Consider the following 10,750-nt stretch of genomic DNA (forward strand, 5'->3'; position numbering starts at 1 on the left):
ACCCCTGGGGCACTCCACTTGATACCGGCTGCCAACTAGACATGGAGCCATTGATACCCGTTGAGCCCAACAAGACGTCTTATTAAAGGGACAAGGCAAAATGCCACATTTATTGTAAATATAATAATAAAAAGAAATATATAAAAAACCCCTCAAACTGTTGTATTGCTGCTTATTCCTTACTTAACTATATATATATATATTCATTCATTAATTCATTCATACCCCTTCTGCATAGGGGTTATAGTTACCAGCCTTAGAGTTGCTCATGCCAAGCCACTGGCCAGGTGGCCTGGACATGAGGAGGGAGCAGGGCCTTGTCAGATGCTCATCTGATGCTCCTGGAAGTTGGTTTGCAGAATCAGACCCCAAAGTTCTCACTTTCTAGAGTCCATTTTTATAGGAATTTCTTCCTAGGCCAGTCTATGGGAATTGCTTCATCATGCTGTTGCTGAATCAATCAGCAGATGGCAAATTCCTGACGGCTCCGTGCTGGCAGACGTTATCTTGGTCTTTGGTTCTCCCATCCTTGAGGCTGTTGGGTGGATTCCAGTCTGCGCTCCAGAGGTCCTCTGGTTATTTCCACTTGACGCCTTCTTCAGCCGATGAACGCTGGCACCTCCCTGATCATTCAGTTATTATCCACACCAAGCATCCATCCACATACGTCCTCTGTCTCTATTTTAATCACAATTGTTAACAAAGCGAGAGGAATACAACACAAGGGCAGGGAGTCTCTGGGTGCTGTTTCCGTTGTTACAGAGTATTGCTTTGAGTCTCTCTCTGTGTGTGAGTAGTTGTTGTTAGAAAGAATTGCTTTGAGAACAGATTCTGCCTTAGAACATGGTTTTCCCAGGGCGAGGCTCATCCATTGCACTGCGGGTGTGCTGACCCCTGCGATTTCCCCAAATGCGGGAAACTCGACTGCATAATTTGTGGTAGTGGGGGACTGCGTTCGCGCTCTCCCTGGCGTGCGGTGAAAGACAGAAAAACTTCAGTGCCCGGTGTTTCTAACGCCCTGTGTGGTGCCTTGGTTGGGCCCCAGCGGGGGCTGCTTAGCTTGTGAATAGTCCTTGGCACGTTTGTATTTTCTGTACTTGGGTTTATAACCCGCTAAGTTCTGTGCTAGTCGAAGGTCTGGTTGCTTTCTTGTTCTTCCCTGGGCAGTTGGATCTGATCTGCTCGCTAGTTTATCTGTGCGGGGTTTGGGCGACTGTTTTTTTTTGCCCTGAGGGGTGCAGCCTGGCTCTTTTCCTGCTTGCAGCTTTTTGCCCATTCTTCCTTCTTGGGCTTTTCCTCCTCTGAGGGGAGAACAGCCTGTCAAACACACTTGTCTCACCTGGTTCCTTCGCACCATCGTCTGGGGGGGAAGCGTGTGTGTCTCCCCCGGCAGAGGCGGGGCCCCGATCCCGGCTGTGCGTGGGTCTCTCCGGGAGCCTGGACCCGGGGCCGGGCCGGCTACGGCTCAAGGGCCGCCGGGCTCTGGCGCGTTCCCAGAACTGACGGCGTGGTTTGGATCCTTCTTTCCCTCCTCTCCCCGGTGAAGAGACATTTACCTCCGGGGGGTCACTCGTGTATCGCACCCAGCTCCGGGAGGGGTCACTGGGGGGTCACTGGTGTATCACACCCCCCTGGGGGGAGGTCACTGAGGGGTCACTGGGGTCTCGCACCATCCTCAGAGGGGTCACGGGGGGGGTCACTGGGGTCTCGCACCATCCTCGGGGGGGGGGAGGCGAAACGCAGCGTCCCCCCCCCCCCGGCAGAGGCGGGGCCCCGATCCCGGCTGTGCCCGGGTCTCTCCGGGAGCCTGGACCCGGGGCCGGGCCGGCTACGGCTCTAGGGCCGCCGGGCTCTGGCGCCTTACTGAGGCCGGGGGCGGCTCGGCCCCCCCGCCGCGGGGAGCGGGCCCGGCCGCACCGGGCGGCCCTTGGGCCAGGGCGCCTGGCGGGGGAGGGGCGGCCGCGGGCTCGGAGCGCGGGGGAGGCGGGGCGGGCCTGGGGAGAGCGCCCGGCCCGGGCAGGCAGGGGGCGGGGCCCGAGAGGGGGCGGAGCCGCGTGAGCCCGTATGCAGATCTGTGTGCGAGCAGAGCACTGTGGGAGCGGGAGCCGACTGCCGAGCGGGGCCCGAATTCGGCAGCCGGGGCTCGGCGGGGAGAAGGGTGGGGCCGGGGACACCCCGGGGCAGGTCGCGGCAGCGGGGGCCGGCGCGGGCGGGGCCGGCGGGCGTGTCTTGGCGGGCCCCACCGTGGGTTGAGAGTGCGGGGCGAGCGAGGGCGAGCGGCGGCCGGGGCTACCCAAGTCATACTTACCTGGCAGGGGAGACACCATGATCAGGAAGGTGGTTTTCCCAGGGCGAGGCTCATCCATTGCACTGCGGGTGTGCTGACCCCTGCGATTTCCCCAAATGCGGGAAACTCGACTGCATAATTTGTGGTAGTGGGGGACTGCGTTCGCGCTCTCCCCTGGCGTGCGGTGAAAGACAGAGAAACCTGCTCAGCGGCCGCGGTTCGGAACGCGCTGGGCGCTGCCTCGGGGTGGTCTGCGGGGGGAGCTGCCTGATTTGTGAACAGTCCTTAGCACGTTCATGATTTCCTCTGGGGCTCAGTCCACAGCTCGCCGGCTTCCCTTACAACACCGTGTTCTCTGTTAATGGAGTTCAGACGGGACGGACAGTTACACATCAGAGCGGTTCTTCTTGGGTGACAAGTCTGAAGAACTAACCTGGTATCAGAAGTTTTACAACCAATTGTTCAATGAAACAGAAGATGTCACCGGGACCAGATGGCGTTCCACCGCGAGTTCTGAGGGAGCTCAAATATGTAATTGCAGAACTAGGGAGCTGGGGTGTGCAAGCTACCAGGGAAGGAAGCCTCTGTTACAGCTGACTGGCAGGTAGCTCATGTCGCCTCCATTTTTAAAATGGGCTCTAGAGGCGAGTCTGGCAATTGCAGGCCGGTGAGCCGAACTTCAGTAACTGGCAAAGTGGTAGAAACCCAGCTAAACAGGCTCCATGGGGAAAGGGTGAACACAGCTTTTGGAAAGGGAACTCCTACCTCACCAATGGTCTAGTCTTCTTTGAGGATTTCAAAAAGCGTATGGATAAGGATGGTTCAGTTGATATAGCGAACTGGGCTTTTCAGAAAGCCTTTGCCAGGGTCTCTCACCAAAGGCTCTAAAGAAAACAAAATGGTTATGGGATAAGAATGTAAGAATGGCCATATGGGGTCAGACCAAAACTCCATCTAGCCCAGTCTCCTGTCCTCTGACAGTGGCCACGGCCAGGTGCCCCAGAGGGAATGAACAGAACAGGTAACCATCGAGTGATCCATCCCCTGTCACCCATTCCCAGCTGCTAGCAAACAGGGGTTAGCTAGGGATATCGCTGACTAAGCGCCATTGAGGGACCTATCTTCCATGAATTTATCTACTTCTTTTTTGAACCCTGTTATAGTCTTGGCCCTCACAACATCCTTTGGCAAGGAGTTCCACAGGTTGACTGTGTGTTGTGTGAAGAAATACTTCCTTTTGTTTGTTTTAAACTTGCTGCCTATTAATTTCATTTGGTGACCCCCTAGTTCTTGTGTTTTGAGAAGGAGTAAATAACACTTCCTTATTTACTTTCTCCACACTGGTCATGATTTTATAGACCTCTATCATATCCCTCCTTAGTCGTCTCTTTTCCAAGGTGAAAAGTCCCAGTCTTATTAATCTCATCTTATACAGAAGCTGCTTCATACCCCTAATCTTTTTTGTTGCCCTTTTCTGAATCTTTACAATTCCAATATATCTTTTTTGAGATGAGGCGACCACATCTGCACACAGTATTCAAGGTGTGGGCGTACCATGGATTTATATAGAGGCAACATGATATTTTCTGTCTTATTATCTATTCCATTCCTAACGATTCTCAACATTCCGCTGCACATTGAGTGGATGTGTTCAGAGAACTATCCACAATGACTCCAAGATCTCTTTTTTGCTAATTTAGACCCCATCATTTATAGTTAGAGTTGGGATTATGTTTTCCAATGTGCATTACTTTGCATTTATCAGCATTGACTTTCATCTGCCATTTTGTTGCCCGGTCACCCAGTTTTGTGACAGGTTTCAGAGTAACAGCCGTGTTAGTCTGTATTCGCAAAAAGAAAAGGAGGTCTTGTGGCACCTTAGAGACTAACCAATTTATTTGAGCATGAGCTTTCGTGAGCTACAGCTCACTTCATCGGATGCGTCCCGTGGAAACTGCAGCAGACTTTATATATACACAGAGAATATGAAACAATACCTCCTCCCACCCCACTGTCCTGCTGGTAATAGCTTATCTAAAGTGATCATCAAGTTGGGCCATTTCCAGCACAAATCCAGGTTTTCTCACCCTCCAGCCCCCCCCACAAATTCACTCTCCTGCTGGTGATAGCCCATCCAAAGTGACAACTCTTTACACAATGTGCATGACAATCAAGTTGGGCCATTTCCAGCAAAAATCCAGGTTTTCTCACCCTCCACCCCCCCACACAAATTCACTCTCCTGCTGGTGATAGCCCATCCAAAGTGACAACTCTTTACACAATGTGCATGACAATCAAGTTGGGCCATTTCCAGCAAAAATCCAGGTTTTCTCACCCTCCAGCCCCCCACACAAATTCACTCTCCTGCTGGTGATAGCCCATCCAAAGTGACAACTCTCTACACAATGTGCATGACAATCAAGTTGGGCCATTTCCTGCACAAATCCAGGTTCTCTCACCCCCCTCCCAAAAACCACACACACAAACTCACTATCCTGCTGGTAATAGCTCATCCAAACTGACCACTCTCCCTACAATGTGCATGATAATCAAGTTTTGTGAGATCTCTTTGTAGCTCTTCACAGTCTGCCTGGGACTTAACTATCTTGAGTAGTTTTGTATCATCTGCAAATTTTGCCACCTCACTGTTTACCCCTTTCCCCAGATCACTGACGAATAAGTTGAACAGTACTGGTCCCAGTACGGACCCCTGGGGGACACCTGGGGATAAGAGGGAAGATACTCTTCTGACACTGGCCGACCAGGTGCCAGCTTATGCCAAGGCCCCTAGGCCTTACTGAAAAGTGGCAAATGCACGGCTGGAAACTAGTCTTGCTCACCTGTTAGTGTTGTTAAAACAGTCATTAGATTTATAAAAATGTTTCGTGTTTAGACTTTATGAAAAGCTTGTGAGTTGCTGCATGCCTTATTCTCACCTCTAATATCTGTATCCCATGTTACAAGGTGATCTATAAGCGTTGGCACTAAAAATGTCAACCTCCTTGCCGCCACCAGTCAGGAGAGAAGCATTACCAAGGGTTAAATGCTAGTTTACCAGAAGAGGAGTCAACTCCCTTCCAACAAGAGAAGGCCCTGAGACATCAGACAAGCCACTGCGGATCAGCCGTGGACAAAGGACTTGGTTGATTGCTCCCCCTTACTCCCCCCCACCCCCACGAGGAGGTGGAGACCTGCACAAACACTTGCCCCATCAGCTTGAGCTCTGGGGGAATGGAATAAGAATCCCTGTCAAGAGGAAACTGTTGTCCCTATGCTGCTTGGACTTCAGGGAGAGGGCGCGCCTTCGAAGCATGAGCAAGGTGTCCTGTTACACTGACAAAACTGCACAGGATCATCTCAGGGGACAAGACAAGACGTCACATTTATTAGAATAACACAATTTGATTTAAGACCAATAACTAATATCTAATACCTATGTATACACACACACACACAAAATACAAATGTTCTGCAGCTGCTGTATAGTTACCAGTCCTGAATGTAGCTTGAGTTCGTGGCTTGGGTTCGTAGCTCGTGGCGGCTAACTGGCCAGGAAAGCCGGGCACAAGGAAGAACTGGGTCTCTGTTGGGTATGCACCAGTGCCCTTCCATGTTGGCAGCAGAACGTTACCCTCCAAAGTCTTCCATCTCATCCATCCTTTTTTGTAGGCTTGAGTTTGAATCCAGACTCTACAGGTCTTGCTGTGTCACTCTGGCTCTGGGTCTGGTGTGATTGATCCCCCGTCAATTGCAGAAGTGACTTTCAGCCTGTGACCTGGCTTTGATGTTTCTTCAATTGTACGTTTGATCTTTTCTTTTTAGGGTGGACTCTTCTTGCTTTGTCAGGGCTGTTGTCTGCATCTTCAGCTGTTGATGTTTACACTTTATTTCATCAGGACAGTCTGGGGCTGGAGGTTGATTCCATCATCCATCCATCCCTCATTCCCACATCTGAACTACACGAATCAGATTACAGCAGGGTTTTGCAAAAATGAAGTGGGCATTTTAAAATGGAGTTTGGGACAAGTTAAAATGGAGTTTGGGTTACACCGTGGACACGTTTAAGGAACGGCAAACAGGGAGCAGAAGTTCCAATGTTGAAGCCCTGCAAGTTTCAGCGATTTAAGCAGCAATTGGATTGCAAGTAAAACTCGATTAGCCAGTTATTGGGGTACCTGGTTTTATGAATGAATGTTGTTTCATTCATAAAACTTTACTTATGAAGTTATATTAATAAAGTGAACAATTAAAAACAATTTCATTGATCAGTTCTGCAATCCAGGCAGTCTGGCTCGGGTTAGCCCTCAGGGACACACAGGGCTTGCGTGTTACAGCAGCTTCTACTGCTTTTTGAAACCTCCGACTGTAACTCCTCTGTGTGTATGTTTCCCTGCTTTAACCTGGTAAATCCGTTTCTTCTTTCTTTTCCTAGTTAGTAAAGATTTAGCTGGTTTATTATCGGATTGGCCACGAACGTTGTCTTCGGTTTGAGATCTGAGGTGCAACTGACCTGGCTGAGTGACCGGTCCGAGGGACCGGAATATTGTTATGGTTTTTGGTGCAAGGGACCATCTCTCACAAAGGCAGGCTCACCTGGGTGGCAAGATAGATGCATGGTGCCCAAGGGGGCTGTCTGTGGCTCCATGTTAAGGCTGTTCAAGCCTGAGGAGTTCACACTTGTTACTTGGTTGGTGAAATCCAAGTCTGGAACACACAACCGTGAGGAGCCCCCTGCTGTCTGCCAGCCCCGGGGGCCCAGGGTTCCTGCTCTCTGGCCTCTGGCTGCTCTAGAAAGGAAAGTTTCTAGCATGCCTGGTTCAGAAACCGGAAGGGAAATAAAGAGACCCCACAGGACCCTTTTTAAAAAACAATCCTCATCATTTTTAAGCCAATCTCGTGATTCTGGGGTGTCCGACTCATGATTTCCCAGTGGCGAGGGTGGCAGCCCTGAGACGTTGAGGGTTATTATTTAGCCTTTACATTACAGTAGGTTGGGGGGGGGATCACGATTGAACCCCTGTGTGCCGGGTGCAGCATGACACCTGGTGCCTTGTCTTGATCTTACAAACCAAGACTCATGGGACGTAGGCTGGGTGAGGAGAAGTCTGTGTAACTCATGCAGTTGTTGATATACGTGTGACCTCAAATCTTACCAACCTCCCGCCCACAAAAAACCCAACCAAACAAAAAACCAACCAACCATCTCCCCAACAGACCCACAGTCTGGAAAGTCTACGTCCCTCATGCGGTTGAAAAGACTCACAGCAGAAAGAAGGATCCCAGCTTCTTAAATAATCCTCTATCAAGACAAAGAACTGTATGTCTATAGACTCACGAAACACTCCCAAGAAATTGTAATGATATTTTATCATAAAGAAACCAAAGCACTAGAGATTTCAGATCTTTCAACTACTCCAAAAAATCTACTTTACACTGTTGGCTCATAGTTAGCTTTCAGAGCAGCAGCTGTGTTCGTCTGTATCCGCAAAAAGAACAGGAGGACTTGGGGCACCTTAGAGACTAACCAATTTATTTGAGCATAAGCTTTCGTGAGCTACAGCTCACGTCATCGGATGCATTCAAAGGAAAATACAGTGGGGAGATTTATATACACAGAGAACACGAAACAATGGGTGTTACCATATGACTGGTTTTTGAATGTTATAATTCTTGATGTCTGATTTGTGTCCATTTATTCTTTTACGTAGAGACTGTCCGGTTTGGCCAATGTAAATGGCAGAGGGGCATTGCTGGCCCATGATGGCATGTATCACATTGGTAGATGTGCAGGTGAACAAGCCTCTGATAGTGTGGCTGATGTGATTAGGCCCTATGATGGTGACCCCTGAATAGATATGTGGACGTCAAGAATTATAACATTCAAAAACCAGTCAGAGAACACGTCAATCTCTTTGGTCACTCGATTACAGACCTAAAAGTGGCAATTCTTCAACAAAAAAACTTTGAAAAAACAGACTTCAACGAGAGACTGCTGAATTGGAATTAATTTGCAAACTGGATACAATTAACTTAGGCTTGAATAGAGACTGGGAGTGGATGGGTCATTACACAAAGTAAAACTATTTCCCCATGTTTATTCTCCCCCCCCCCCCCCACTGTTCCTCGGACGTTCTTGTCAACTGCTGGAAATGGCTCACCTTGATTATCACTACAAAAGGTTTTTTCCCCCCTGTTCTCCTGCTGGTAATAGCTCACCTTACCTGATCACTCTCGTTACAGTCTGTGTGGTCACAGCCATTGTTTCATGTTCTCTATGTATATAAAATCTCCCCACTGTATGTTCCACTGAATGCATCCGATGAAGTGAGCTGTAGCTCACGAAAGCTTATGCTCAAATAAATGTGTTAGTCTCTAAGGTGCCACAAGTCCTCCTTTTCTTTTTTCATAGTTAGCTTGTGATCCACTGGGACCCCCAGATCCCTTTCCGCAGGACTCCTTCCTAGGCCGTCATTTCCCATTGTGTATGTGTGTACCTGATTGTTCCTTTCTAAGTAGAGTACTTTGCATTTGTCCTTATTGAATTACTTACTTCAGACCATTTCTCCAGTTTGTCCAGATCATTTTGAATTTTAACCCTGTCCTCCAAAGCACTTGCAGCCCCTCCCAGCCCAATTGGTATAATCCGCAAACTGTATAAGTGTACTCCCTATGCCATGATCTAAATCACTGATGACGTTATTGAATGGAAACGTAACCAGAACTGATCCCTGCGGGACCCCACTCATTATGCCCTTCCAGCATGACTGTGAACCACTGATAACTACTTTCTGGGAACGGTTTTCCAACCAGTTTTGCACTCATCTAATTGTAGCTCTATCTAGGTTGCATTTTCCTAGTTTGTCTATGAGAAGGTCATGCAAGACAGTATCAGAAACTTTACTAAAGTCAAGCTATACCACGTCTAGTGCTTCCCCCCATCCACAAGGCTTGTTACCCTGTCAAAGAAAGCTATCAGGTTGGTTTGGCACAATTTGTTCTTGACAAATCCATGCTGACTGTTACTTATCACCTTATTCTCTTCTAGGTGTTTGCAAATTGATTGCTTAATTATTTGCTCCATTATCTTTCTGGGTACAGAAGTTAAGCTGACTGGTCTGTAATTCCTCAGGTTGTCCTTATTTCCCTTTTTATAGATGGGCACTATATTTGCCCTTTTCCAGTCCTCTGGAATCTCTCCTGTCTTCCATGACTTTTCCAAGATAATTGCTAATGACTCAGATATCTCCTCAGTCAGCTCCTCGAGTATTCTAGGATGCATTTCGTCAGGCCCTGGTGACTTGAAGACATCTAACTTGTCTAAGTAATTTTTAACTTGTTCTTTTCCTATTTTTGCCTGTAATCCTACCTCATTTTCACTGGCATTCACTATGTTAGATGTCCAATTGCCACCAACCTTCTTGGTGAAAACTGAAACAAAGAAGTCATTAAGCACCTCATCCATTTCCACATTTTCTGTTATTGTTTCCCCCACCTTGTTGAGTAATGGGCCTACTCTATCCTTGGTCTTCCTCTTGCTTCTAATGTATTTTGTTTTCTTCTTACCCTTTATGTCTCTAGCTAATTTGATCTTGTTTTGTGCCTTGGCCTTTCTAATTTTATCCCTACATACCTGTGTTATTTGTTTATATTCATCCTTTGTAATTTGACCAAGTTTCCACTTTTTGTAGGACTCTTTCTTGATTTTTAGATCATTGAAGATCTCCTGGTCTCCTATCTTTCCTACGCAGTGGGGTGGTTTGCTCTTGCGCCCTTAATAATGTCTTTTTGAAAACTGCCAACGGTCTTCAATTGCTTTTCCCCTTAGACTTGCTTCCCGTGGGATTCTACCTACCAACTCCCTGAGTTTGCTAAAGTCTGCCTTCTTGAAATTCATTGTCTTTATTGTGCTGTTCTCCCTCCTACCATTCCTTAGAATCAGGAACTCTACCATTTCATGTAAAAGCGGCAGAGAGTCCTGTGGCACCTTGTAGACTAACAGACATACTGGAGCATGAGCTTTTGTGGGTGAATACCCCCTTCGTCGGCTGCATGGCATGTATTCACCCACGGAAGCTCCTGCTCCAAGACGTCTGTTAGTCTATCAGGTGCCACAGGACTCTCTGCCGCTCTTACAGACCCAGACTAACACGGGCGCCCCTCTGATACTCTCTACCATTTCATGATCACTTCCACCCAAGCTGCCTCCCACTTCCAAATTCTCAACCAGTTCTTCCCTATTTGTCAAAATCAAATCTAGAACAGCCTCCCTCCGCCCCCCCCCGGTTGCTTTCTCCACCTTCCGAAATAAAAAATATGTCTCCAATAAATTCCAAGAACTTGTTGGATAATCTGTGCCCTGCTGTGTTATTTTCCACAACAGATGTCTGAGTAGTTGAAGTCTCCCATCACCACCAAGAACATAAGGTTGTTATTTGCTGACTTGTCACTCTGAGATAGCGGCGT

General features: G+C 48.2%; 2 non-coding genes across 2 annotated transcripts; both read left to right on the top strand.

Annotated features, from left to right (window-relative positions):
• The first annotated feature begins 809 nt into the window (after positions 1 to 809).
• Positions 810 to 970, top strand: LOC140908028 (U1 spliceosomal RNA). Its single transcript, XR_012157735.1, has one exon. It is a non-coding gene; the product is annotated as a U1 spliceosomal RNA (small nuclear RNA).
• Positions 971 to 2,300: 1,330 nt separating this feature from the next.
• On the top strand, positions 2,301 to 2,464 carry LOC140908025 (U1 spliceosomal RNA). Its single transcript, XR_012157734.1, has one exon. It is a non-coding gene; the product is annotated as a U1 spliceosomal RNA (small nuclear RNA).
• Positions 2,465 to 10,750: the final 8,286 nt, after the last annotated feature.

Source organism: Lepidochelys kempii, chromosome 2 (genome assembly GCF_965140265.1).
Source record: "Lepidochelys kempii isolate rLepKem1 chromosome 2, rLepKem1.hap2, whole genome shotgun sequence".
NCBI classification, from domain to species: domain Eukaryota; kingdom Metazoa; phylum Chordata; order Testudines; family Cheloniidae; genus Lepidochelys; species Lepidochelys kempii.